Below are 6,738 nucleotides of genomic sequence, written 5' to 3'. Positions count from 1 at the left end.
GGTGTATCGGGAGCTGCCATCAGAAAAATGTCACCTGATCCATAATAGATGAAGCTGACATCAAAACCCACTTCAAACACAGCGCATGGATGAAGTGCCCCTATAGAGAGCAAGAAAAAATTAGAATAAGCATTCCTTTTCTCTCACTGGTAATATGACTCCATGGTCAGCTGCTTCTCCAAATGAATCTCCTCTCTTTTTCACAGTCTCCAAGGAAACAATCTGTCACACAGAATGCAAGTCATATGAAATACAAGCTGCAGTCCGTTAACAGCCGTTAACACCATGATGAGTGTGATGATGCTTTCAGGGTGTTTCCTACATCTTCAGATGATCGCAAAGCACTTCAGCAAGCTTCAACAACCAGCCAACAGCCAGCCAACCTTTATTACGTTTTTGTTCTAATTGAGGCTGAACGGCAGATAAAGGTTTATGCTCGCGTCATGTGGAAATTTTGAAGCAAAAATCAGACGTGGGAGTATTGAAAGAGCAGGAGGAGGCAAAGAGGTCTTAATTGACTGTTATCTAAGCTCTATCCCCTTAGTTACTGTTGCTGCACCTGTTAAGCTTTCAGTTCTCTCTTAGCATATAGCCTCAGGCCCTGATCAGAGAGACAGCGTTTTAGCAGCTGGATGCGGTTTTTGTAATTGTTTTTGATGAGAATTTAGCTTTTTGCTTGCTGTTTTTGTGTTGCTATGCCCATGCGTTTCTGTGCTATAGATGGTGGGTTGAAGCACTCTGACCTTGAGTTAAAAAACTTCAACTCACAGGGGCGTCGGTGGCTTAGTGGATACGCACCCCATGTCATCTCCATTTTTTACCCATTGTTCAATCAGATGATTTGAGAGGTAGGCCCTCTGTGGTGGTTGCGACAACAAGTTTACAGTTGGTAAACAATTAAGGAGAAACCGGTTTTAGGGACTGCTGGATACCCAGAGCTATACGACTTTATAAACCGCAGTTACCATGATCTTAACAGAGAACAACAGGCATAGAAGCATGTAACTGCAGTTCTTGAAATGACCATCATCGAGGTGAAACTCCTGAACCAACTGGCGGTACCCCTCGTGAGCCACCATCTTTTTTGTGATCTCTTTGTGCCCAACAAACCATTTGCTGACAGCCTCTCACCCTCAACCAGCGCTAGAGAAAGTACCTGTCCATTTTTGGATCTAATTACTGTGAAATAAAAACAAACAAACAAATAAACATATGGTAGACTGATTACATGGGTAGGTTAAGGCACGGAGGTGATGGGGTGGTTGGCAACAATGAAAAGGCGCTGCAAGCTTTTTTGTGTGTGTTTGTTTTGTTTTTACTGGTGGCATTCAACTAAAAACAAAACCAAAAAAGCCAGGCCTCAAGCTTTGCAAGCTGCAAAATGCTTTTGGTGGGATGCAGTTTACAAGAGGTAAGCAGAATTCTCATTTTGTCAGATGAGAAACCGTCACTGTGGGTCATTAGCTAATTGTCTCTGGCTGACTTTGTCATATATACTGCTGTCTTGTTTAATAATGGCAGTTTTATAAATGAGGTTTTAGACATGCACTTAATGGTTAATTAATTCACCAATGCACTCAATACATAATATAGTGCTTAACACCGAAGCGACATGTTCCAGGCAGAAAGACAGCACCCTCTCTAGTTACTGATCTACAGTCCATTTTTAGTTGATCAATACATGAGTCAGTCTACACATCAGGATCATCAAGATCAGTTGTATCAGTCATTTAGCATGATGTTCTTTTTGCTGTCTCAGATGTAAAGTCTTGTTGATTTTGTCTGTTTTGTTGGCCTCACAACTGCAGACCACGAGTAACTACACAAGCCCAGGACCTCCACTTCCAGCGCTTTCACAAGTCGTTGAAATTCAGCACTAGGGCAGTGACTTGCAGCATCAGAAACCAAGAAAAAAGACGTCCTTTAACTTTGGCATGATACACAGTCGGTTGCTATTATAGGTCAACGGCACCCGGCAGCATCAGGGGGAAACAGGGCAGTTCCAACAAACACAGACTTTCACCAAAGAGAACAGTGTTTGTGTCCGGTACGATTCTAAAGCCAAACCCTGTTCTTTTTTCCTGAACTTAACCACGTGTGTTTGTTGTGAAAAGGAAAAAGAAATGTCAAATTGCAGTGTTGTACTGACGTAGTGCGTTCATCTTAAAAGAGACTCAAAGTAAACGTTAAATTTCCTGTAAAAATGGAAGTGTATCTTGAAAGAAGACACTGCATGTAACAGGCAGAACTTGACACGGTGTCCCAGAACGTCAACAACCAACACACCCAGGGAACCCTGCACCTTGCATGCGGACGTGGAAAGTCCATGACCAAATGTCTATATGTGACAAGGTCGGAGTGAGAAATTATGGTCGTCACCTGCAAGATTGTTTGAGACCAGCAACCCTAGCAACTAATGCAATAATTGATTTGCACAACTGAAGAATTTTTGCACAAACTGTCATAACTCATCTTAAGGAATCTCCTCTGCATGCTTGTCGTTCTCACCAGAGTTTTAACCTGACAGCTGTTCATCATTGTAACAAACTTGTGCGGTTGTGAGGCGGATTGGAGGGATTGCCAAAATCACTGATGCAACAATGGGGCCGACTTATAGTAGTGACAGGAACATTCAGTTCAAGGACAGCAGCTCCTTCTTAGTGACTTTTTCTCTAAAAAGCGTAAATTTCAGACAATATATTAGTGGCTAGTGCTAGCTACTTTGATTTGAAGAGTTAGCAACAGTGGAAGATGATGCAGCAGGAGAGATCCATCGACAATAAACACATTTGCAATTGAAAGTTCACTCAGTAGAATCCTTTTTTTCTCTCAGCTATCTCTGCTGAGCAAATGTGGTGACAGTGACAGCAGAGAGCAACAAGTGAGAAAGAAACACCCCCGCAGAAACTGCTGAGCCATTGTTACACCAACTTGACTTGAAGGGCAAGGCAATTAAACTGATGAGCGCTTCTCTCAGTCACTTTCAGCTGGCATTGGCATGTGTGATGCACCACAAATTAGAGGAAACATTTCAAAAGCAGCTCTTTGTGGCCTCGCCTCAGCTCAAGCCAGACGCACCATTAGGCTGCACAGTGAGAGGTACATAAATGATTAATGATAATTAGCAATTAAAGATTAATGATCATCCTCTCACCTCTTTTACCCAGGTAGTCCCTGGTGTCTGCTCCGACACAGATACATAATTAGCATTATTCCAATTATGTCATGTAATAGCGATGATAAACATGTCACCGAAGATGCTTATTTAGATCTCAACAGGGCAGATGGAAGATGAATAATTCAGGAAAATAAGGTGGCGCACAACCTGGATACAAGTTTGGCTTATCGATCATAGTGCCATATTAAACAGCACTCCAATATTTTGTTTGGCTCTAATTTTTAAAGGCCGCTGAACAAAAATAATGAGGGTTCTTTTCATAGGACACATGCACACTGACTTTAGTAGCTGTCTGGCCAATGCAACCTTATTATTTTTTGCCCAGACTGAGAAACAAAGCAGATAAACACCAGGAAATCATGACTCTGGGTCTGATGAACATGCTGGCAGAGAGTGAAATTCTTTCATCCAAGACATATTGTTATTCATTCCCCCCAACCCACAGCATCGTGAAGCTATTTGTAACATCTCCATGGCACAAAGCCAGGCTGTTATGTTTTGTTTAGTACAATCTACTCACGCACAAAACTATCACGTAGCTACAAATCACGTACGGATGCCGGACAGACTGTACAAAGCCTCCTGGAAGATGCAGGCAGGTGTCTGTGTGCATAAACCAATCATATATAAACGTAGAAAGCTAAGTGCAATAATATAAAATATTCTCTTTTTAGATGTGATTCAAGTACTGTCTTCTCATCACAAACACAATTAATTAACACCTTCGAGATTAGGATGGAAATAAATTGTTATTTATTTCTCCCCCATCTTCATCTTCATCTTCATCTTCTAACCGCTTCATCCTCTTGAGGGTCGCGGGGGGGCTGGAGCCTATCCCAGCTGACATCGGGCGAGAGGCAGGGTACACCCTGGACAGGTCGCCAGACTATCGCAAGGCTGACACATAGAGACAGACAACCATTCACGCTCACATTCACACCTACAGACAATTTAGAGTTACCAATTAACCTAGTCCCCAATCTGCATGTCTTTGGACTGTGGGAGGAAGCCGGAGTGCCCGGAGAGAACCCACGCTGACACGGGGAGAACATGCAAACTCCACACAGAAGGGCTCCCACACCCGGGATCGAACCAGCAACCCTCTTGCTGTGAGGCAAGAGTGCTAACCACCACACCACCGTGCTGCTGCCCCCCTCCCAAAAAAAAAAAAAAAAATCGAGGAAAAAAGAAAACTTGCTAAACATTTTTAAAGCCAAAAGGAACTTAGAAATGCACCATTACCTTTTACTGGGTCTTCAGTAAGTGGGACCATTAAGTGCATGACTCATGACTGGTTAAACTAATGCAAAAATAATGCATGCCCATGTATTTGATAATACAGGATAAATCAGAGACATAATCCACAGCACTTCAGGTACAATGACATGATCACCTCAAACCCTCTCTTGCACCACATCTGAACTGTACTATACATTATCTTGGACCCTGCAGGTGTCGTGAAAGAACCCCCCCCCCCCTTTTTTTTTTCTTTTTCTTTTTTTGCTCTGAGATGTAGATGTGAGTTGTATCTTTTCAGCTTTTTTTCCTGCTGGGAGCATGGGTATATGACTAATACAGGAGCCCTGCTGTTCATTTATAGAATCAGCAAGCACAGGCTGCCCTCCACTCCTCTGCTCCACTCCGTCTCCATTAGAGATGGGAGTCAATCAGGAGGTCGCTTTGAATTTCACCAACTCCTGTTATCTCTGGTTTCCATGATTTCTCTCTGTATGTTAAACACAGTTGACATCAAGCCAGGAAAAGCCATAAAAGGTCAGGGAAATTAAATTTATAAAAGTAGTTTATAGAGGGAGGTGAAAGGAAATTAAGTGGTAGCATGTTGTTTTGTTTTTTCCAGTTACCTAGTAATAACAAATCAAACAGTGCAGGTGTCACTCTGCTTCACACATGGAGAAGAAACAAGACAATTAGAAAGTACATTTACATTTTTCTTTTTTTTTGTAATACACCTCCCACTAAATATATCATTATTTATTTTTGTGTATGATAAAATTGATTGACATCCACAGTGCTTCCTCTGTTGAGCTGATAACTTCCAAACAGTTGTCTGTTACTGCCACCTAGTGGTGAAACACCCCCTGCTTAGTGTAACATCAACACCCTCAAGTCTCAGTGCACGTTGTATTATTGTGTTGTTGTTCTTATGCATAAATTCATAAGCAATGTTTTGGTTTAGCTAGTGGAGGTGGCCTTAATTTGAATTACCTCATATTTTGTGAGCACTTAATCCTGAACTGTACATCATACTAAATGTTAAACCTTCATCTGCAAAGTAATAATAGTGGAGTAATAGCTCAGGATTTTCCCCTGATATGTAGTTGAGCAGAAATAAAAATAAAAAGTAGCATGAAATGAAAACAATCAAGTGCAAGTATACCTCAAAATGTTACTCAGCTAAAGTTTTTAATGAGTGTACACACACTTGAACAACTTTTCCTGTGCAATACAGCAGTGTACCTGTGGGCGCATTTGTACGTAGTGGTAGTCTGAATGTAAACTTGACAAATTACAGAACAAAGACAAAATCCAGAATCAACCTAAACATTCTACATATAGTCTATAAAGCAATTTTTGTATGTAATGTAATTGCAAGAAATATGCAGAAATAAAGTAATGACTGAGCTGGTGCAGACCTGGGCCTCAGTGGTATCACTGTCTTTTAATTATTATAGATTTATTGTCTGAAAAATATATTTTTGAATCCTGTTTCTGAATTACTGACACAGCCAGATAGCCCACTGAGAGAGGCCAAGACAGAGAAATGCATTATGTAGGAAGAGGAGAGAGACAAAAGAGAGAGCAATAAGCCTACTGATGGTGGATGGAGTGGTGGACAGAGTGGTCAAACAAGCAGGACTTTGACCCAGGAGATCAGGTTCTTGCCCATGACAGATATTAAGCAGTATTGGAGACTGGTTTGAAAGCATGGCTTTGCAAGCTACCATTTATTTGACACTAGAAGAAGATGGACTACAATAAAGCTTCCCTAATGACAAATCTTGGTAAGATAAAACTGCTTAGAAATATTAATTCAGACTCCTTTGTATTGTGATACAAAATGACAACAAAATATAATATAAAAAAGTCACATTGCAGCAAAAAATGCCACTCTGTTGAATTTATTGCAAAATGTGCCTACTTTTCACAGCTATGACCCCCCTATGGAACCTTTTCTGCACTGGCGCTCACATGTCTTGCCCATAGACTGTATATGTTCAGTGGATTTGCAGCGTACACCAGAGAAATAGACACAAGAAGGGCCAAGAAAAGAGCCAGAGAGACAGAGAACAGTATTAAGAAGAAAGAGAGCAGACAGAGAGGAACATACTTATGTCATGTGTCATTTGCAGAACTTGTTCATGTTCAAATGCCCCCACCCCCCCAAAAAAGAAAAGTTTTAATCTAGGTCTGTTATATGTATTGCTCATATTACTGTCTTTTAGTTATTATAGACTGAAAAATCTACTTTGGAATTCAGTTTTTGAATTACTGACAGAGCCAGATAGCCCACTGACAGAGGCCAAGACAGAGAAATGCAC

Source organism: Epinephelus fuscoguttatus, linkage group LG7 (assembly GCF_011397635.1).
Source record: "Epinephelus fuscoguttatus linkage group LG7, E.fuscoguttatus.final_Chr_v1".
NCBI lineage: Eukaryota > Metazoa > Chordata > Actinopteri > Perciformes > Serranidae > Epinephelus > Epinephelus fuscoguttatus.
Note: the sequence above shows the minus strand (reverse complement) of the source record.